At 44.3% G+C, this 22,771-nt stretch overlaps 1 protein-coding gene across 3 annotated transcripts in view; it reads right to left on the bottom strand.

Moving 5' to 3' along the window:
- SNX10 (sorting nexin 10) overlaps nt 1–6,891 on the bottom strand; it is a 52,416-nt gene extending 45,525 nt beyond the window's left edge. For all 3 annotated transcript variants that reach the window (XM_028751432.2, XM_028751433.2, XM_077937031.1), the window contains exons 1-2: nt 6,736–6,891; nt 3,470–3,573 (exon numbers count right to left, since the gene is read on the bottom strand). The gene's annotated coding sequence lies outside the window, so the exon portion shown is untranslated. The remainder of the gene's footprint in view (nt 1–3,469; nt 3,574–6,735) is intronic.
- Nucleotides 6,892–22,771: the final 15,880 nt, after the last annotated feature.

Here is a 22,771-nt window from a genome sequence, read left to right as displayed (position 1 = left end):
TCCCTGATCTAGAAGGGGGGGAAATCTGACCTTAAACCTCCACTGCCTTGCGGTATATCTTCAGGAGAAGGAAAGGCTAAGGGGTAAACCCTTCTCAAATCTGGAGGGGAGTCCCTAAGACGGCTGGATGATGTCTTGTACACCTCCTTGCAAAAACTCATGAAGCCAAGCTGGTGTCAAACGTATCACTCAGTGAGGCCAAGACTAGGGGCCTTGTCTGGGCAGTCCTGGACCTCCAGACACACAGCCCAGCCTTGCGCCCCAGTGCTTCTGTGCTACTAATGCAACAGTGTGACTTCACTCCCGGAAGCGCACTCTACAGCATGGGTAGGCAAACTAAGGCCTGGGGGCCTGATCCAGCCCAATTGCCTTCTAAATCTGGTCCGCGGACGGTCCAGGAATCAGCATGTTTTTACATGAATAGAAAGTGTCCTTTTCTTTAAAATGCATCTCTGGGTTATTTGTGGGGCATAGGAATTCGTTCATATTTTTTTCCAAAATATAGCCTGGCCCCCCACAAGGTCTGAGGGACAGTGTACCGGACCCCTGCTGAAAAAGTTTGCCAACCCCTGGTCTCTTGAGACAGACCAATGCCAACAACCTTTTATAATGGCTTCCTAACAACGGCTATATAAGGTTATAAGCCAAGGCCATGATTTGCCCTCCGACCTCTATGTAAGGGTTGCTCCCAGTCAGCTCACCTGGTCCGCCCCCCTATGTCTCTCTCCGGCAGGCTACAAGTCTAGCCAAAGAAGGCAACCTGGTCTCCAGGCTTCCCCTGACTTGTTTACTGAGGCTGCTTATCAGATGTTTAACCCACATGTTTACTGTTTGGACAGGAAAGGATCAGAGGGAATCTGGCCCTTTTGCAATGGTCCGTCTGAGCTACTGTTTTCAAAAGGGTGCAGGGGAGAGGTATGATTTGGTGAAAATTGGGAGAAGTCAGGGGTAGGACTGGTCCATTCATTAAAGGTAAAGGGACCCCTAACCATTAGGTCCAGTCGTGGTCGACTCTGGGGCTGCGGCACTCATCTCGCTTTATTGGCCGAGGGAGCCGGCGTACAGCTTCTGGGTCATGTGGCCAGCATGACTAAGCCACTTCTGGCGAACCAGAGCAGCACATGGAAACACCGTTTACCTTCCCACTGGAGCGGTACCTATTTATCCACTTGCACTTTGACATGCTTTCAAACTGCTAGGTTGGCAGGAGCAGGGACCGAGCAACGGGAACTCACCCCGTCATGGGGATTCGAACCGCCGACCTTCTGATCGGCAAGTCCTAGGCTCTGTGGTTTAACCCACAGAGCCACCCACGTCCCTGGTGCGTTCATTAAGGCCTCCTAAATTAGCATCATAACTGAGACCCTAACATGAGTCCTAGGTCTTCCTTGGTCACTCCTGCCTTCTAGCAGCTGCGCTCACTGCACACTGTAGAAGACAAATGCAAGGCTTCCAACTGCAGAGCCACTTGCAAAGAAATTCCTGTGAACCGACTCCCAAGGGAAAGAGGAAGCAACAGCCACTTAGTCTTAGGGCACTGTAAAGCCAGGAGAAATACCTCTTCACCTGCGACTGCGTCATCTCTCTATCCGTAATCACTCCACTGTGCTCAGGGCTACTTCAGATTTTCCATGCTTCTGACTAATGCCAAACAATTATTTAGGTAAGTGTGGGCCTGCCAGAGGCAGCATGCAATGAAGAAGCCATGAGAATTGGTGAAATCCATCATGAAAGGTAAAAAAGGAGAAGCAACGGCTTGCTGAAGGAGCAATATAGTAGGGGGAAATGGAAGAATACTACAAGACAATGGCTGGGTGGCCACAGGTTCCCCATCTCTCTTTCTCATGCACAAGCAGAATGGTGCAACATTCCTGCCTGGACCATGGGCAAAGGTATCAATCCTATGCATGCTTAGAATAAAGGAAAACACAGAGAAAGCTCCTTGGAAAACCATGGTTTGCTGTTGCAGCAAAATGTGGTAAACTCTGGTATACCCAAACCATAATTTGCTCTTCAATCAGCCTCTCAAACCAGTGTCAAACTGTTGTCTGAGATCCTGGTTTAAGAGTAAGCAATGACTACAGCAAACCAGAAATTGCCCCCTTTGAACGCAACAACAAACTCTGGCTTGCCAACAAACAAGAAGTCAGTTTAGAAACTGCAGCTTGTGAAGGGAGGAGGACGAGGGAACATGTGCGCCTGAAGCTCCCGGGGACTCTGCTTGTGCATTGTAACACGGGAATGGAGAACCTTAGAAACTGCCAGATGTTTTTGAACTACAACTCCCATCATCCCCGGCAGGCATGGTGAATGGTCAGGGATGATGGGAGTTGTATTTCCGCAAAACCTGCAGGGCCAAAGGTTCCCTACCCTTGATGTAACGCCAAACCACAGTTTGGTGTTACATCTGAGTATACACAGGCCATTGATAGGTAGACCCAGATGGGTGTTCATTCTTTATTACTTCCAACTAGGCCAACCCAAATAAATTAAATTTTATTCCATGGATTATTAACACAGAATGAGAACTCTTGACTGCAAAAGTATTTATCTTAGGCTGCCTATACAGCCACCCTCCATAGCTTTTATTTTTGTTACAGACAGATGCCAACAACAAAAAAGGATTGTTTACTATTATCTAAGTGCCACTCCTGTTCATTTATTTGACTTGGACAAGCAAATGTCCCAGAATCAGAAAAGGCACAGCCATAAGCATTATCTAGTTAGAACAGTTCCTCTTACCTAGTGTCAATGGGTACAAAATTGAGCAAGAGGCAAGAAGACACATTCCTTTGACTTATTTGCTTGCTAATGAGGACAGACCAGTTGCCTCCATAGAATAGCAGACCATGAGAGTAGAATCACAGATCTGGGGTGCTTGGCACCTGACTTTTCTCCTACAACACCCATCAACTAATTTCCTGAAATGTTGGCTGGGAACAGCTTAGGAATTTTTGAAGAAAACCTAAAACAAACAGCCTCCTCAGTCTGCTTCCTGCTGATAGCATCACCACCTACTCCAGGGGTGGGAAACCTGTGACCTTCCAGATGTTTTCCTTTCCAGATGTTTTCATAGAATCATAGAGTTTAAGGGACCCTGAGAATCAACTGCAATACAGGAATATGCAGTTGTCCCTTATGGGGATCAAACCTGCAACCTTGGCACTATCAGCACCACGCTGCAACCAACCAAGCGATCCAGCCCTTGCTGGACTACAACTCCCATCAGCCTCTTCCAGCACGGCCAATGGTCAGGGAGAATGGGAACTGTAAACAACATCTGAATGGCCACCAGTTCCCCATCCCTTGCCTATTCTTTGATCTAGGGCTCCTGACACAATCAGTTCCCTTTCTGTAAATGCCCACAACTTTCATTACTTGCTGTGGCAGCAATGCATATTATACCATATGTATCAACACAGTAATCTCAAAAAGGAATATAAATCTCAAGGCATCATTGAGTACTTACCCAGGAGTAAAGGGAGCTTGTTTTGTACACACAACCTTGTTGATAGGATTTAGCAGGCAACAACCCAAAGCGGATCAGTCAAAACTTCAAATGTTTGTTGAAAACTACAAGAGATACAATATAAGCGCATTAGTAGCTGGTACGCGAGGCCATCTAAATTGCAGCTATTTCAAATGCACTATAGTTTCCACTGATGGAAAATACTCGCCAGGTAAGCTCCAGTTTGCTGCCTGTGCTAGGAGCACTCATTGTTGCTAAATTCTCAGTTGTATTATACAATGCCCAATTGCACAAGATGCCAAAGTTGTTTTGCTTAACCTTTAACCTCTGAACAATCCCACAGGTCCACATAGGGAGCTTCGGTTCAGTTTATTGCTAGCTGCCCGGCTGTGTTTGACCAGTATGCAGAAGTCACCTAAGCCCAGTGCAAACTGTCAATGCTACAGCAAACAGATGCAGGGCAGCAGTTCTCAAAATTATGGTCCACAAACCACTGCTACATCCAGGTGGTATACAATGTGCTTGTGGATGTGTGGTTGAAGATCAGACATGGCACACCCATTGCAATAAACAGCTGTACCGATTTATTTGTTTTAATTAAAACACATTTATTCAAGAGTTACAATGCAGCCATAGTACCACAGAATGATCACTCCATCCTCAGTCCCTCATCACTGTCATGTTGGCTCATCAAATAGAATTATAGAGTCACAGAATTGTAGAGTTGGAAGGGACCCCAAGGGTCATCTAGCCCAACCCTCTGTACTGCAGGAATCTTGACTAGATCATCCATGACAGATGGCCATCCAACCTCTGCTTAAAAACCTCCAAGGAAAGAGAGTCCACAACCTCTCTCAAGGGAGACCCTCAAAAGGATCCCAACTACCGATCTAATTTACTAGATCAGTCTGATTGTTGCTTCTATTATTCCTTATATTGTGCTTCATTGTATTACAGTTTGGATTCTACAGCATACAATAAATACAATCTATAAGAAATAAAAGAAGCAACAAAAATACAGTGGTACCTCGGATTAAGTACTTAATTCGTTCCGGAGGTCCGTTCTTAACCTGAAACTGTTCTTAACCTGAAGCACCGCTTTAGCTAATGGGGCCTCCTGCTGCTGTCACGCCGCCAGAGCACGATTTATGTTCTGATCCTGAAGCAAAGTTCTTAACCCGAGGTACTATTTCTGGGTTAGCGGAGTCTGTAACCTGAAGCGTATGTAACCTGAAGCGTATGTAACCACTGCACAATTAATGGTCGTACAGCATCTAGCACAGTACATTGCAATTGCTGTCAAAAGCAGAAAACTCATTGTGTGGGCTACAACGGAATGTCTAGGCAACTTTTTTTGCAGTGAAATGTATTATTATTATTATTGTTATTATTATTGTTATTTCCATTTTCATAACGCTTTATATTTTTAAAAGAAAATATTTCAAAGCAGTTTGCAACACATTAAAACATCAGATAAAGCAATCCAGAATAAAACAAATGCAAGCTTCAAGGGAAATATTTCAGATCCTTCTCTGACAATTTGCTTTCCCCATATTTATTTACCCACTTGATTTCTAGAGCTGCCCCAGGGCAGAAGTTCTCTAGGAAGCCAATATAATGTTGACGCAGAAATTTAAAAGCAAGATCCAAGAATCATAGAATCCTAATATCCCCTCTTCCTTCAGCTGATTTCCACTCTTCACCTACCTAAACTTTCAGGAAGAGGCTGTTCCATCTCCCTTTCAGTCTAAATGCATATTAAATATTTGAATACTGTTTGGCATTCCACTTTTCCTTATTCCAGCCAGCCCATTTTTATTCTATTTTGCAACAGCATTTATTTGTGTTTTTTTAAGCGTAATATTGATTAGAAATGTGATTGCTTTCTATAGGTATCTCATTTGTTTTTATTCTTCTTTATTTTTTACGTTTATATACCACCCTACATCCAAAGTTCTCACAACATAAAAACGCAAAATGAAAACACAAATATTAATGTCTGGATGTGGTTTGGCTCCCAATTTACTCAAGACTGGTTGTATTTTGTAATGTCGATCATTTTTAAAATTTTGGTATCCATTAGAAATTGTGACTGCATCTTCCAGAAAAAAACTGGGAAAGACCCCTCTATGAAACTCTGGGGAGTCCCTGCTGGCCAAAAGAGATAGCACAGAGCAAGGTAGATCAATGGCATGATTTAGTTATAAGGCAGCTTCTTAAATTCCTAAAGTAGCAATGGAGAACCTGTAGCCCCCATATAAGTTGCTGGTCTCCCAAAGTCCATCAACCCCCAGCCAGTAGGGCCAATGGGCAGTAAGGATATTGTCTTCCAGCAATCTTTGAGAGCCATCAAATCCCAATCCCCACCCCTTACCTAAGGAGACTAGTGTGCCTGTGGAAATGACCTGGAACACATCTTCCTATCACTTCCAGCGCAAGGCTTTTCGTCACCCCGTCAGCTGTGACTGGGCACGCCTATGAGATGACCCACAAACTGACCTCGTGCATTTTCCTCTTTGCTAAAGAGCTTTAATCTCCAGAGGTGAATCACAGTGACGTCCCAGCAGGACGAGCAAAGGCAGCGTTGTTGTTGTTGTTCATAGAATCATAAGAGTTGGAAAGGGTTGCCAGGATCATCTAGTCCAACCCCCTCTCCCAACATGGGGCTGAAACCCATGACCCTGAGATTAAGATTCTCATGCTCTACCGACAGAGCTACTATTACTATTTACTACTACTACTACTACTACTAGTATTCTGTATTCACTTTTTCACCCTGGGCACCAGCAACGCGCTTAAAACAAAGGCACCCTTTCCGGAAAGCCACCAGATCTCTTTAAAAAAAGATCCCCCCGGGGCTCTTCTTAAAGCCTCCTGCCCTAAGCGCACGCAGGATCGGGGGATGTGGGTTTGAGCCCTACGATGGGCAAACGATTCCTGCGAGGGGTTGGACTAGATGACTTTCAGAGGTCCCTTCCAATTGTATGATTCCTGCTGCCGCTGCCTTCCAAGGAGGCATCGCTAGCGGTCTGAAGCGGGCCGGGGAAAGATCGATGCCTCAACCCCCTGGGGGGGGTGACGGCGGGGGAGAGACCACCTCCAGGACCAGCCCTGGGGGAAAGACTCGGTTCCGACGTTCATCCCGCGCAGCATCAGCGGCCAAAGCCCACCCTGCTGGGTTTCCTCGTTCCCGTAGAAACCGAAACCGCGAGGCAAACCGAGGCGCTTCTGCCCTGCCTGGTGGGGCTGCTTCTCGAGGGACTTACCTGGGCGCCGTTTCCTGCAACGAGACCGGCGGCGGCAGCAGTAGCCCGAAATTGTGCGCTGCCGTCGCTAAGACGCGAAGACGAATGAATAAGAAGCAGCAGCCGAGGCGACTTCGGGGCAGGAGCGAAGAGCTCGCAAACACGTGATCGCCAGCGAGAGGAGGAGGAGGAGCCGCGGAGGGCGGCGTCACGTGATGCGATTGCGACGAGGAGGCGGGGGGGGGGAGGCGGGAGGGATAACAATGGAAGGAGGCTGGGAGAGCGCCTGGCTTGATCAGAAAGACCACGAGGAAGGCGGGGGTGGCGGGGAAATGAAGGGAAGCAGGATTGCAGCCTGTCTGGGTCCTGCAAGTTTGATAAGGAGGCGCCGAGGGCTTGGGAAGATGAATTCAGGGGGGAAATGCTTTATTTAGCAGAAGCCACTTTTTTAGTGCTGCACATTTAGCAGATATTTAGCAGAAGTCACATTCTTTTATATATATGTGTGTGTGTGTATGTATATGTATATAGGTAAAGTTACCCCTGACCATTAGGTCTATATATATATATATATATATATAGGTAAAGGGACCCCTGACCATTAGGTCCAGTCATGACCGACTCTGGGGTTGCGGCGCTCATCTTGCTTTATTGGCCGAGGGAGCCGGTGTACAGCTTCCGGGTCATGTGGCCAGCATGACTAAGCCGCTCTTCTGGCGAACCAGAGCAGCACACAAAAACACCATTTACCTTCCCTCTGGAGCAGTACCTATTTATTTACTTGCACTTTGACATGCTTTCGAACTGCTAGGTTGGCAGGAGCAGGGACCGAGCAAGAAAATGAAAATCAAAAGTCGGACAACAAACAGCCACTTTCTTGCAGTGACCCAAATACAGAGAGAAAGATGATTGCGGCACTTGAGGACATCAGAAGCAGATATTTAGCAGACGTCACATTCTTTTAAATATATACAGTACACAATTGTGCAGTTAAAGAAAATCAAAAGTCAAACGACAAACAGACACTTTCTTGTGAGTGAGAGAGAGAGAAAGATGATTGCGGCACTGGAGAACATCGGAAGTCTCAGGGGTCCAGACCAAAGGCCTATAGCAGGGATAAGGAACCTCACGCCCGCAACCCAAATGCAGCCCTCCAGGCTCATTCTCCTTCCCAGGCCACTCCCTTGCCTTCCCTTGCTCCATCCCCAGTGGCTTGCGGTCACGATTATGGGAACTAGGCTAGTACCCCAAATGTTCCCCTGGTGCCTCCTGCCCAAGGCCTGGAAAGCTTCTGAACAGCTTAGGGGGAAGGTGCAATGCTCACCCTTGCAATCAGTCTCCCTTGCAAGCCTCTGGCCCAAGGAGTTTAAGGTGGTGTACATGTTTCTCCTCCTTTTATTACCCCCTGACCCAGTTAAGCTGAGAGGCCCAAGGTCACTGTTCTAAGAATTTTAAGGTCTCAAATATAGAATAAATATTCATAAATACACACATATCTCAATATATGAACCATGTGTCTGAAATAATGTGGGAGAGCAATCCTGAAGCCCTTTTGACTCTCCCAGTGACCTCAAATATTCTTCTGCAGTCAGGGAGGCCTTCCCATTGTCATTTTTTGCTTGCAAATCCTGTCTTAAGGGCGCATTTGTGTATGAATAGGGTGAGCCTGTGACCTGGATTCAGGAACTAAAGTATTAACCATCACAAAAGAATGGCCAGACTGCCCAGGTAATGCAATCAGTGACCATTATCAGGTATCCTGGGAGGCAGGATTTCTGCTGTAGACCGCCTCCTTCTGTGATGGATGTATGATGTTTTAGGGGGGTGGTCTTGGGCTACAGGGTGGATTTTGCTGGGAGCCGCCCAGAGTGACCAGGGAAACCCAGCCAGATGGGCGGGCTACAAATAATAAATTATCATCATCATCATTTATTTATTTATTTAAAAGTCTAGATAAGGGCTTGCGCACCATTGTTCAGGGTTCTCCTCCCTCCTGTCTGTGGTGAGTGGGGACCCTGTTGCAACAGTTCTTTGAATAAAGATAAGGCTTACTGGCTGCTTTGCTTCTCAATTTTCTTCTTTGGCGATCACTCTTAGCCGAGTAAGATTGTCTTCCATAAACACGGTTTTAACAATGTCTCCGTAAGTGACTATGGAGGCCTATTCCACAGTGGGGACATTGGTTTCCGGGCGGGAGTTGATCACAGTGTGGATTTGCCAAGCATGCCTTCCTTTTAGCACATTTCTCCCTTGCGTCCTGATTTCGAGTATCTTCAAAGCCCATGACACCTTTGGTAAAGGCTGTTCTCCAACTGGCGCGCTCGCAGGCCAGTGTTTCCCAGTTGTCAGTGTTTATACTACATTTTTTTAGATTTGCCTTGAGACAATATACTCTGGTTGGCCTCTGTTATTTCTTCTACCAATAGGGAACCCACTTAAAGACTCTATATGGGCTCTGGAATACCGAATAATAAGGGAAAGGGAGCAGTTTTTCTTATAACAGTCACCCAGGGATTTTACCTGCCGGGAATAATGTGTCCTTGCATTAGGATAATGGCTGTAACTTGCTTGGATGGAGAGAGGTATGTGTGGGAAAATCCTGAATTTTGCCTGGCTTGAAAGTAGCCTGCTTTATAAAGGCAAGGATCATATCAGTTGCTCCTCAAACTTTTGTGCCTCTGACCATGTCCACCACCTTTATGTTTTTCCTCTGCCCCCAGGTTGTCCATGTGTGAGAATGTGCCCCCAGGGCTTTAAAAATGTTCCCAAGTCCTGTCCCATCTGGTCCAGCATCCTTTTCCCACAGTGGCCAACCAGATGTTAATGGGGAGCATGAGCACAACATCATTCTCCTCATTTGTGATTCCTAGCCAACAGTTACTCAGAGGCATACTGCCTCCAACAATGCAAGGATAATATAGTCATCATGGCTAATAGCCATTGATAGACTTATCCACTATGTAATCGAAGACTGACAGGTTTCTAGAGAACAGGAAAGACCTGCTGGATCAGGTCACAACCTTCATTTAGTCCTGCCTCCTGCAATGACCAAAGAGAGAACTATAGTGGAGGCGGCCTTAGACCTAATCACACAATTGGGTCCACTTAGTTCAGTAATGTTCACACTCACAGCAGGCTGGGTCATCATCTCCACCAGTGGCAAAATTGACAGGTGGGTGTGGCCACCCATCTGTCCATCACAATGACACCTGGTGACATCTTTTGGCCTATGCAAACTGAAATCAAGCCATGCAGAGACATACGCTAGAGCAGGCATCCCCAAACTTGGCCCATCTCCAGATGTTTTGGGACTACAATTCCCATCATCCCTGACCACTGGTCCTGTTAGCTAGGGATGATGGGAGTCATAGTCCCAAAATATCTGGAGGGCCGAGTTGGGGGATGCCTGTGCTGGAACTCTTCAAAGCACTCTGCAAGAAAGACCTGGCTGATCGACAGACGTTGTGGAGTTCTTGCAGAATGCTCTGCCAGGGACTTATCAAGAACCAAAAGTCTTGCAAAGACCAATGCAAACTGTTCTGCAAGACCTGACAATCGGCTGATAGCTGGGTGTTGCAGAGAGTGTTGCAAAGGGTTTTGGAGGTGCCCTCGATCAGCTCTTCAGTAGTGTCTTTAAAACACTTTCAGGGCATTTGAAAGTTAAGCAGTTTTTGAGGCCCTGCTTGTGTGCTTACCTTTAGGATCAGTTAGGATGGTGGGCAGGAGTGATGGGTCTTCTCAGGGACAACCCCTTCCCTACAGAACTAATTTTCTAGGGCTATGCAATTGGTCCCATTTTTTAAAAGCCACAGCGATTAATTTATTCCCATTGTTCTTAGGTCACTGCCATTTTAGAATATTATTTGCTTACAAATTTATTTACAAGTGTATAAATATTCATTTAAATCTGCTAGTTTTAAAATATGCTAGTTTTAGATTGCTCAGTTATTTTGTGCTAGGCTGTCTCTTGCTTTACATTGGTTTATAAAATGTTTTAACAAAATAAAGGAATCTTTGTCACAAGTAAGTTAGATGCAAGATGAATCATAATGTCATACCTATAGTGCAACCTCTGAAACCATAATAATAATAATAATAATAATAATAATAATAATAATAATAATAATAATAATAATAATTTATTTATACCCCACCCATCTGGCTGGGCTTCCCCAGCCACTCTAGGCGGCTTCCAAAAAAATATTAAAATACTGTAATACATCAAACATTAAAAACTTCCCTAAACAGGGCTGCCTTCAGCTGTCTTCTAAAACCCTTGTGTTTTGCTAGTTATTTTCTGCTAAAGTTCACAAAGGGCATTGAAAAGCATGCAGAATAACCCTGCATCAAACTCTGGGTTATGCAAAAGTTCATGTCAAACAAAACCTTTCTGCCATATCACCACTAATCTGCCCACAAATCCTGTTTGCTGGCCTGAGGAAAGCATCTAAAATGGAGAAACAAATTACGACAACATACCATGTCATGTTCTTCCTGGCCTGCCAATTTTCATACCAATTGTTTGGGGAGGCATAGTAACTTCAGGTGGGGGACGCACCTTGCGCCTTCTGGGCGCCCCAGCTTCAACTCAGCTCTCACCTGTGGCTCCAAGAAGCTGTCAGCATGCCACAGTGGCCACACCCACTGGGAATGGTTTGAACTGAGCTGTTAAACCAGGTGAGGGCAGCCAAAGGGTATCAAACTCTTGGTGAGTTAGGATCTTCCCCTGCAGGCACCAGCAGACTGAACAGACAACAGCAGTAGTGGGTCCAATGGTCAAGAAAGCAGTTTCTGCATGCATTGTAGAGGGAAGTGTGGGGCAGATGGGGCTTGTCACCCTGGGAAGGTAGCTCATCTAGGAGGGGGGAAATTCTGATCCTAAACCTCTACTGCTTTGTGGGATATCTAAGATGGATGGATGGTGTTGTAATAAAAATTTTAAGGTCTTAAATATATATAATAAATGTTCATAAATGTACCAACCAAGCACAAACATAGATATGTGGACCACGTGTCTGGAGCAGCACAGGAAGACCGCCCTGAAACCATTTTGACTCCCAAACTGACCAAATGTTTTCTTTGCAAGGAGGGAGGGGGTGAGGGAACCTTCCCATTGTCTCAGGAATTGGGTAATCACCATCTCAAAGGAATGGGCAGACTACCAGGAAAGGCAATCAGATAAGGCATTATCAGATAACCTGGCAGACAGGGAAAACAACAACATTAAAATTTCTGTTGTAGACCGCCTTTTCTGTGATGTAGGTATGATGTTTGGGGGGGGGGTCTTGGGCTACACCCCTTCTGTGATGTATGTATGATGTGTGGAGGGGTGGTCATGAGCTCCAGGGCAGGGAATTTAAAATGTCTATATACGGGCAGGCACACCTGGGTTCTGGGTCTTCCTCTGTCCTCCTGCGTGTGGGGGGAGCACCCTGTTGCAACAGCTTTAATAAAGATCAGGCTTACTAGCTGCTTTGCTTCTCAATATTCTCTGGTTGGCCTCTGTTATTTTCTCCTACCGATAGAGAACCCGCTTAAGGACTCTGTCAGGGCTCTTGGATGCCCCATAAGGGAAGAAGGGCAGATTTTGTTTACAACAGTGTCTTGTACACCTCCTTCTGACAACTCCTACAGCAAAGCTGGTGCTAAACCTATTGCTCTGCTTTCCTTTGGACCACACCAGTGAGGCCGAGAGAGTGCGAGGGTCTTGTCAACTGGGCAGCCCAGGACCTCCATACACACTGCCCAGGGTTGTGCCTCAGGGAGTTCACTTCAGTGCTGTTCACCCCTAGAGGCGCACTCCATTATCTCTCAGCTAGAAAGAGTCAAATTGGCGTAGCAAATGAAAGAAAAACCCCACCTAAGCTCTCATGTGCTTGATTTAAAGAGAACTATCTGCTCGCTGGCCTTGGTATATTTGGGGGGGGGGAGGGGGGTTGATTACACAAGGATGCTAATGTCATCTGAAGCTTATATGTGTTTGAGAGAGAGCACAAGAGAGAGAACGATTGTGGCATGAGGAAGAGCTCATACTGTGTGGTCCTGAAACAATGGCTGCTGGAAGCAATCCTTTGGACCATGCATAATTCTTCACGCTACGTTATTTGTCTTGTAATTATCACCCACCTGCTCTATTATGTATAATTCACAAGCTTTATGCTGTTCACCAGTCTTGCTTGTCACACTGAACTGGAAATTTGCAGCAGCACTTTCCGCAAAAGCGCAGGCAATATGACAATAAAGATATTATTATTATTATTATTATTATTATTATTATTATTATTATTATTATTATTATTATTATTATTCTGATCTTTTCCAGAACGTAGTCACAATGTATCATGAAGAAGCAACCATTAGATCTGCTCACCGCCAGAACTAGAAATATCAATGCTCGGTCAGGTAGAGCATGAGACTCTTAGTATCAGGGTCATGTGTTTGAGCCCCACGTTGGGCAAAAGATTCCTGTATTGCAGTGGGTTGAACTTGATGACCCTCGTGGTCCCTTCCAACTCTATGATTCTTTGTTCCTATAAGACTGTTCTGTTCCTTGATGCCCATATTCTATTAAAAGACTTGGGTGTGATTAATTCTATCCGCACTTGAAGTTGCAGGGCTCACACAGTGGAAAGCTCTGCAAGAATTTCCCCCACGCATGCACACACACAGTAGTTCCATGGACCAGTCCATAAACAATGGAATGGATATATTTAGCGGCAAACTAATGATCAGGGGGAAGAGGAGGAGGAGGAGGAGGAGGAGGAGGAGGAGAAGAAGAAGAAGAAGAAGAAGAAGAAGAAGAAGAAGAAGAAGAAGAAGAAGGTTCATTATAATTAGCGAACAGTGTATCTTTTGAGACTATGATAGTAGATCCCAGAGCAGTGTTTCCCAAAGCTGGGTCTCCAACTATTTTTGGACTACAACTCCCATCACCCCAGGGGTCAGGGATGGCGCAAGCTTGTTTTCGCCTGCTCTGGAGGGTAGGACTTGAACCAATGGCTTCAAGTTACAAGGAGATTCCGATTAAATATCAGGGGAAAATTTCTGACGGTAAGAGCTGTTTGACAGTGGAATGGTCTCCCTAGGGAGGTGATGGAGTCTCCTTCCTTGGAAATTTTAAAGCAGAGGTTAGATGGTCATCTGTCATGAATGCTTTAGCTGAGATTCTTGCAATGCAGGGGTTTCGACTAGATGACCCTTGGGGTCCCAAAGGCACTGCCCAATAGGCACCTGTCTCATTCCAGAAAGCACCCCCAAATCACAGGATTCACTGCTAGCTGTGATGGTGGTGGAATACACATGATAAACAACAACATATTGCTGTTCAACTATAACATTTCTGATATCAGGAACGTGCTGTGCTGTAAGATGCTTGCCTGTAAAGGCCACAAGAACTTTTAAACATGATTGTAAAATAAACACATAATTTCAATATGTCTACTAAGTCTTCAACTCATTCATTAAGCATAATTATCATCTGGCATTTCTTCATAATTCTGTGTAGCCTACATATGAATGTGGTCTGCTAGCTTGTGACATTTTCATAAAATTAAACGTGTTAGGGTTAAACTTTGAAATAAAAGTTAAGAGTGAGGATTTTTAACTCAAATTCATGTTTGGTTTGATTAATTCAACCTTTAACCAAAAAATCCATGGATTGTATGTTTAGTATTCTTGATCCAGAACACCTAGATTGATTTGACTCCCTGGTTATTTCCAATACAACCCTCAGATTTATGTAAATAACAAGGAAGTGTCATGCAGATGGGCCCAATTAATAAGTTTCACAGAGAAGAGATAAAGTATGTTTGCAGCCCCTAACATTTGTATACTTTCAGAAGCAAAGTGGGCCAGTGTGGTGTAGTGGTTAAGAGTGGTGGACTCGTAATTTGGTGAACCAGGTTCGCTTCTCCACTCCTCCACATGCAGCTGCTGGGTGACCTTGGGCTAGTCACACTTCTCTGAAGTCTCTCAGCCTCACTCACCTCACAGAGTGTTTGTTGTGGGGGAGGAAGGGAAAGGAGAGTGTTAGCTGCTTTGAGACTCCTTAGGGTAGTGATAAAGCGGGATATCAAATCCAAACTCTTCCTCCTCCTCCTCCTCCTCCTCTTCTTCTTCTTCTTCTTCTTGCAGTTCCAACTTACAATGCCATCAAAGAGATCAAAGGAGCTGCAAACATTTTTGGCCTGTTCACCAGGTAGTTGATGCAGGTAGTTATTTGTCTCGAAGGGGATTAAACTCAGTGTCCCATGCAGTCTAACTTTGCTGAAGAATGCATCTAATGACTAGGTACAGTACTGGAACAATCAGATCCACAGTTCCTCTGTTGCAATAGTAAGAAACTGTCTAACCTTTTCTTACATGCTGGTTGGACAAAGGGCACCTAAAAGAGAGTTGAGGGCCCTGGGCTCTTCAGACCTGAAGTCCTCTAGATAGTGTTGGACTACAGTTCACATCATCCCTGACTTTTGGCCATGATGGCTGGAGCTGATGGGTGTTGAAGTCCAACAATATCTGCAGAGCTACAGCACATAGCATAGCATAGTGGCAGTGTTAGAAACTGAGATATGAGAGTTAGGAGCTAAATGGGGCCTTAAACCTAGATTATGGGTGCAACAATGGAATGTCTAGGCACACTTTTTTTATAACAGGAATACAAAGCTGAAAACGAATGAACTGCAGATAAAATATTATGTTCCTTTTCCCCATGGTCTAGTCCTTCCCCTGCCCACCCCCCTAATATTCTTAAGACGGTCTCTTCTTCAGCCTTCAGAGAGTAGCTGGAAGTGGGGAAGCAGAAAAAGGTCCTCCTTTCCTTCCACTCTGCAGTTTTAATCTGAATTCTTAGGCGCAGTACTGCGCCCGGAGCTCAGAAACTGCTCAGGCTAATGAAATTCCCTGTTGCAAAATGCGCCTAGAGCAATCGGAGTTTCAAACACTGTGTAGTGGTCAGAAAATTAAGGCACCCAACATCTCTTACCAACTTAGATAGTGGCTATTGTTGAAAGGTATTTTTTTCTGGGAATTTATCCATCAACAGATCAGGACTCGCCCATGTTCTGACACATGATCCAATGGAAATATCTCCCCATCTATTCTAGTGAATTAAGAGCATGAGAGATATTTTGGTACTGAGTACAAAAGCAAGCAAGCAATTTCAACTGGATTTTGGCGCCCATCCCTATATTCTTAAATAGTAATATAAAAGGTGTATAACTTCCTACCACTTGAAAAGTTCATTTATTAAATATTCACACAAGAGCATATTTGCAAGTTCCTATTTCTAAGTAATACAAGCCACATGCAGAACTAGCAAGTGTTAGGTACAAAATCAAGACACACTAAGAACTGTAAAGGAAAGGTGAGTTCAGCTGAAAAATTTCAGATGCCATAGTTGACTTGTGCCAATCTGAAATTAGAAAAACAATTAATGAAAACATCTGAACACAACTACTAATTATTTCTCTCATAACGGTGTCATGACAATCTCAGAGAGAAATGCTTGGTTTTAAATTTTTTCCCCTGAGATACAATAGACATTTCGGATTATAGCAGCAGTAAAAGACTAGACTGGGTTACACAGAGGAGAAAAAATGTGACCATTCTCTCTGGCTACACTTTTAGTATAACATTTAACAGTTAAATCACATTGTAGTTACTTAACTTGGCTTGAATTTGCACTGAATCTAAATCCATGTATTGGCTGAAAAGCAAGGTACATTTTATGCACTGGGAAACAATAACAATCTGGGATTTACTTCTGAGTGTTTTTATTTTGTGATTTTATGTTGTGCACAGCCCTGAGACCTGAAGGTATAGGACGATATACACATTTAATAATAACTGGGGATAGGCAGACTTCATACTGTAGAACCCAGCCATCTACCAACTGCAGACAAACACAAAATGGTGGCTGAAGAACCAGATACAGCTACCTAATTTAGCTGCATTGTAGACAAATGGAAGTATGATGAGAAATAATTAAAGAATTACTTTTGGAAGTATGATGAGTCTTCTGTTTCTCTGATTGTACAGAGAAAACTATTAATGGTGTATCCCCAGAACAACACTTTCCCGACTATTTACAGCCAAACCCTGGCTTCTGCAATATGTAGGTCAGAGTGATAGACTATGGTGGAACCCAGGTTCAAATTCCCATGTAGTCATAATGAAGCTCACTGGGTGATTGTGGACAACTCATTGTATCTCAGCCTCACCTACTTCACAGGTGTGCCGTGAACATAAGACTATGAGGAAGTGGGGACGGTGCTCATTGCTGGAAAGTTGGGGTATAAATGCAACATATAAACAAAGGAGGAAGACTTCAAATGTTTATGCCCCAAAGGTCCAGAACAAAAACAAAGAATTTTAGAACAGCTCTGTCCAGAAGTATATCAACCCCAGGACAGGTAGCAGAACTTCTCTCCTGAAATCCCCAGCAAGTCTTCCACTTCATCAGCACAAAGTATACCTAGGCCTCTGTTGAAGAACAACTGGGGTGCCAATAGATGGCAGGACCTGACTCTAATGAAGAGTGCCACCTGCTGGCACTGCCTACCATGAATGAATCTTCCATCATGCAGCTGAAATAGCTCGTTGCAAAGGATAACAAGTAACGCGTTTCAGCCAGCTTTCCAACGCTGACAGCAAACAAGACACGTGTGGATGAAATCGCAGACCTCGTCCTCAAAGTGTCAGGTTTTTCTGTTGAGCAAGCCTGCTTTATTGTGGGTGGCACTGTGGTCTAAACCACTGAGCCTCTTGGGCTTGCTGATCGGAAGGTCGGCGTTTCGAATCCCCATGCTTGAGTGAGCTCCCATTACTCTGTCCCAGCTCCTGCCAACCTAGCAGTTCAAAAGCACACCAGTGTAAGTAGATAAATAGGTACCGCTGCAGCGGGAAGGTAAATGGTATTTCTGTGCGCTCTGGCTCCCATCATGGTGTTCCATTGTGTCAGAAGCGGTTTAGTTATGCTGGTCACATGACCCAGAAAGCTGTCTGTGGACAAACGCCAGCTCCCTCGGCCTGAAAGCAAGATGAGCACCACAACCCCAGTCACCTTTGATTGGACTTAACTGTCCAGGGGTCCTTTACCTTTTTTACCTATTGCTGCAGTAGTAAAGCAGTAGCAAAGCTCTGAGGCTTTTGCCTATAATCGAGTGGTATAGTAATTTTATGAAATAAATAAATATCCTCCACCTCTCTGGGCTCCAGTTGCTGAGTCACAATAGTCCAGCATAGATTTCTGAATTAAAATTGTAAATGGAGTTTTAGAGGATTTTGTATGAAGCATTTTGGGTCTGAACTAATGCGGTGACCATGTTGGTACTGGAAATAATAATAAAAAATGTCCAGTAGCACCTTCGAGACCAACTAAATTTGTTCTGGGTATAAGCTTTCGTGTGCATGCACACTTCTTCAGATACACTGAAACAGAAGTCACCAGACCCTTACAGGTATATATAGTGGGATGATGGAATGGGGTTTTTCTCAGAAGGGTAGTAGGAGATGGGTGATTAACTCAATGGGTATGGTGAACCTGTTGACAACTGGTTGGTACCATGTAAGACCCCAGATCTCACTTTAATCTTATTGGCATCTGTAGCAATAAAATGCAAAGAGGATTTTTATTGCCTGTCATCCAGTGGGATACCCTGGCTGCCAACTGAGGAAAGGTGAGAAGGAGAAACACAAAACCTTCCCTCATAGGAAAGTTCGCCAAGTTTTCTGGGAGTCCACACTATTCATCACTGTCCTTCAGAAGAGGACCATTCCTTATCAGCGAAACACTAAGCCAAGGCAGCTGCTCTCATAAGTGCCTGTCCTTTTAAATCCACATAAAAGTAAAACAGATATGCTCTTTGCCTGTAAGTTGCAATTAACACTGCTGAGTCAACTGTCTTTAAAACTGTCCAAAAATGAAAACAAACAAATTAGAGCAAAAAAATGCTTGCATTAGCAACTAGTGTAGTGTAGACTTCTTAGCCAGCCTTTCCCTTGCTGCACTGTAAATAATTCTCTGTAAACTCCAAGCTTACAGACTCTGAAAGCACAAATGTTGATTCAACAAATGGGTCACCAACCTTTTTTAGGACCAGTGGGCATATTTTCAATTTCGAGAAAGTACTATGGGCGACAGTCAGAAAATGGCTGCTGGGTGTGTGTGTGTGTGTGTGTGTGGCATGACACAAAGAGCAGGCAGAGGGGCATAGCATGATACTCTATCAGGGAGAGGGCTCTCATTGCTGTCCCCCCAGTACGAGGAAAAATATACAAAACTACGCCAATATACAAGGTGGCAACAGCACAGACACTCTCTATCACACACATAGCACACTCTCACTGGACACAAACCAATGATTCAAGTTAAAAGAAAGGAGTTTCCCACTAAAGCTGACCCAGAAACTCCAGCGGGTGCAGAATGCCACAGCGAGGCTCCTTACGGGGTCCTTGCCGCGGGATTACATTCATCCAGTGATTTGCCAGCTGCACTGGCTCCAGGTGGAGTACAGGGTCAAGTTTAAGGTGCTGGTTTTGACCTTTAAAGCCCCATGCAGCCTAGGACCCTCATACCTATGGGACCACCTCTCCTGGTATGCCCCGCGGTCCACAAATAACAACACTTTGGAGGTCCCAAGCCGCAAGGTGGTTAGATTGGTCTCAACTAGGGCCAGGGCCTTTTCAGTACTGGCCCCCACTAGGTGGAACACTCTGTCACAAGAGACTAGGGCCCCGTGGGACATGACATCTTTCTGCAGGGCCTGCAAGACAGAGCCGTTCCTCCTGGCCTTTGGTTTGGACTCAGTCTGACCCTTTTGTTTCCCTCCCCTTATGGTTTTGATTTATGGGCTACTATTAAAATGAGGCTGCATTTTAAATTGTATTTTAGCCCGTATAAATAGTTTTTTTTGTTTGTTTCCCCCCTATTATGTTTTATTGTAATTTTATTGGTGTTAGCCGCCCTGAACCCAGCTCAGGCTGGGGAGGGCGGGGTATAAATAAAAAATTATTATTATTATTAAACATAAGGAAGAATTTTCTGATAGTAAGAGCTGTTCCAAACTGACTTCTTTGGGACGTTGTGGACTCTCCTTCATTTGAGGTTTTTAAGCAGAGTTGGGATGGCCATCTGTTGTGGATGCGTTAGTTGAGATTTCTGCATTACAGAGGGTTGGACTAGATGGCCCTTCCAAGTCTTATGATTCTATGACCTTGGGTTATAAACTAAAATATGCATGTTAAGCATACCTGATCCTATAGAATACAACTTGACTCAAATGCTTAACTGCGCTTAAAACCACGAATTTCACAAGAGACACATATTCATAGCGGAGCGCATGCAACTCTTCTGAATCCTTGTTTTTGACATGGAGCGACTTATGTTTTTTACAAGCTTAACCAACTGAGGAATAGGCAAATGTCACACAGCCCATCTTAACCCTTTCCGGGCCGGGTGGGCGGGGCTTCCCAATGCGTTAGTGCCGTATTTTCTTGCTGATGTTTCTGCAGCATGAGCAAAAATAGATTAAAAAGTCATTATTTCGAGTCAATGGTTTGCCAAGATTAAACTGCCGTCCCCTGAGTCCCGTTCTGCCTTTGCTTGGTGCAACATTAAAAATAAAATAAAAATCCAGCCAACTAAGGCTTCTTCTTGCTCCCCTATGTATATTTACTTGGGAGTAGGCGCCACAGACGTCGGTGTCTTTCACCGCTGAGCAAACGTGCATGGGACCGGGTTGCACGTGAATTCAGGCTCCGGCAGTAGATCTAGGAAAAGAATCGGGAGCTGGAAGGGACCTACTTCCTGTCATTGCAGGCGATCTCTTATTGGTCGGGCTTGCGATGGAGCAGCCGCAGAGGAAGGAGCGGTAAGAGTAGATCGCGCATGCGGAAATGCCGGTGCTGCAAAGAGCAATAGGAGCGGGTAGGGGGGAGGGGAGAGGTGCTGGAAATAGGATCGTTGGTCCTTGAATTTGTCAGATCAACATATCTTCTCTCCATAATAAGATAACAATGTATCTTTTACAGCATGCAGTCTTTCCAGGACTGCGGGGGGGGGGGGAAGGGTTGCGGTCAGAAATGAAGATTACGCTGGTTTGCCTTCTGCCTATCTCATAGTCATTATAAAATCAGCCCTTGACGTCCAGATGTCAGGATGGGAGATTATTAGTAACGTCACACAAATACCGCTCCCTGCTCCCAAATCTGAAGTGTGCAACATTTTAAAGGATTTGGGCATCTGTAATGAAGGCGCAATAACACAAAAGGGCTATTAACAGCTTCCATTTATTTTGCATGATGAATACGTATAATGCAGTACCATGGGCAGATCCTTGCTTTACAAAGAACAAAGCTGAACAAAAATGAACCATCTTAACAAGGAGGGGGCAGGGATTCAGATGCCATGAAATATTTTGGTTTAAACCAGGGTTTCCCAAACTTGGGTCTCCAGCTGTTGTTTGACTACAACTCCCATCATTCCTAGCTATCAGGACCAGTGGTCAGGGATGATGGGAACTGTAGTCCAATAACTGGAGAAGTTTGGGAAACCCTGGTTTAAACTATATATATATATATATATATGAGAGATATGTAATTTAACAAATAAGGTTATGTTCTTGTTGGTTGCCTGTTCGTATCCTACAAGGTACTATTTGATAAATCACCATAAAGTTCCCCAAACCTGCATGATCAAATGCACTTAGCAGAGTAACATGCACAAACAAGAGCTTGTCTGCATGTGCAGAAAGCAGCAACTGTGTAGCAATTACCATTTAATTCAAAGGCTGGAGGGGAAGAACTGTAAATTATCTGGTGTTGCAGAATTAAGTCTTTACCAATATGGCCCAAGCCTATCTCTGCAATAACCACTCACCTGCGTAACTTTCAGCAAAAAATGAATTATCATCCAGAGATTGAAAACTATACGGATGCCGTGGCCAAGGTAGCTTTTCCTTTCCATGTTCACAAAAAGAATGTGATTTTTATTCATGCACCCTGCCATCTAGAAATGTGAAGCCTTCCCTGTCCGTCCACCCCCCCCCCCCAACTAGCCAGGTTTGAAACTGCAGCTGCTGAAGTGGAGCAGGACTTTTGCATGACACTAAAATATGGGAGATGGTGTTTTAGGAAGCCATCCTGTCCCAAGATGGGTGGAATTAATCTTTGTGCACACAGCAAGCAGGTTACTCGCACACAACATTCACCTACTCACTTGTAAAACCAATTCATTCATACACTCTTAAGGTTTGGGTCCCAAAGCATATATATCTGCAACACGAACACTGTTGGGCAGCACCAAAAGACAGGGAAAAATAAGGATGGGAGCAACAACAGGAGCAAGGAAATGTTTTATTGAAATGTAGGGAGTCAATTCCACATATGAAAACCTTATTTTTTCCAATACCATATTTAGAAGACTCAATTGTCTCATAAATGAAATGTTCCATTCTAGCCATTTTATCACTTTGGAGATACTTGATGCATTGTAGCTCACTTTGACCAGTTTTGAGAATTCTTGTTAAAACCAGCTCATGTACTGACCCGACAAGGGAAAGCACAATAATACTTAAGTCAGTAAAAAAAAGCTCACATTTACCACCTTATATTCCAAGGGGCTTCAGACTGTTAAGTTTACTACATCTCCAGTTACAGTAATCTTCCCATCAAGCAGTAACACATTGAATCAATAGAAAGTTTTTCTAAAGATAGGGAACTGGGTGCATCCTTTCCTTTTCTGACTGTAGCAATGTAGATGAAAATGTCTACTAGGAAGCTGGAATTTAATGGCAGTCCAGGTATCTCAAAAACTTTTCACTGCCCTGTGCACAGCTCGTTTTAAATTTAGTTGCTATTGTAAAGTTGGCATCTTGAAATTTAAACACTCTCATTTCAGCACTAGTGGGGTTTGTTTTTGGTTTTTTTTACATGAATTTATTTGTTGCTTATTCTATCCTTACCAAGAAAATTCTGTGCATACTAGCAGGTAAATCCCTGACACCCTAGAATGCATTTTGGTCCTAATATGCTACAGTATTATTAAAAAAGAAAATAAAGT

This window comes from Podarcis muralis, chromosome 12 (assembly GCF_964188315.1).
Source record: "Podarcis muralis chromosome 12, rPodMur119.hap1.1, whole genome shotgun sequence".
NCBI classification, from domain to species: domain Eukaryota; kingdom Metazoa; phylum Chordata; class Lepidosauria; order Squamata; family Lacertidae; genus Podarcis; species Podarcis muralis.
The sequence above is the reverse complement of the archived record's forward strand: the minus strand, read 5'-3'. Positions and strand labels throughout refer to the sequence as shown.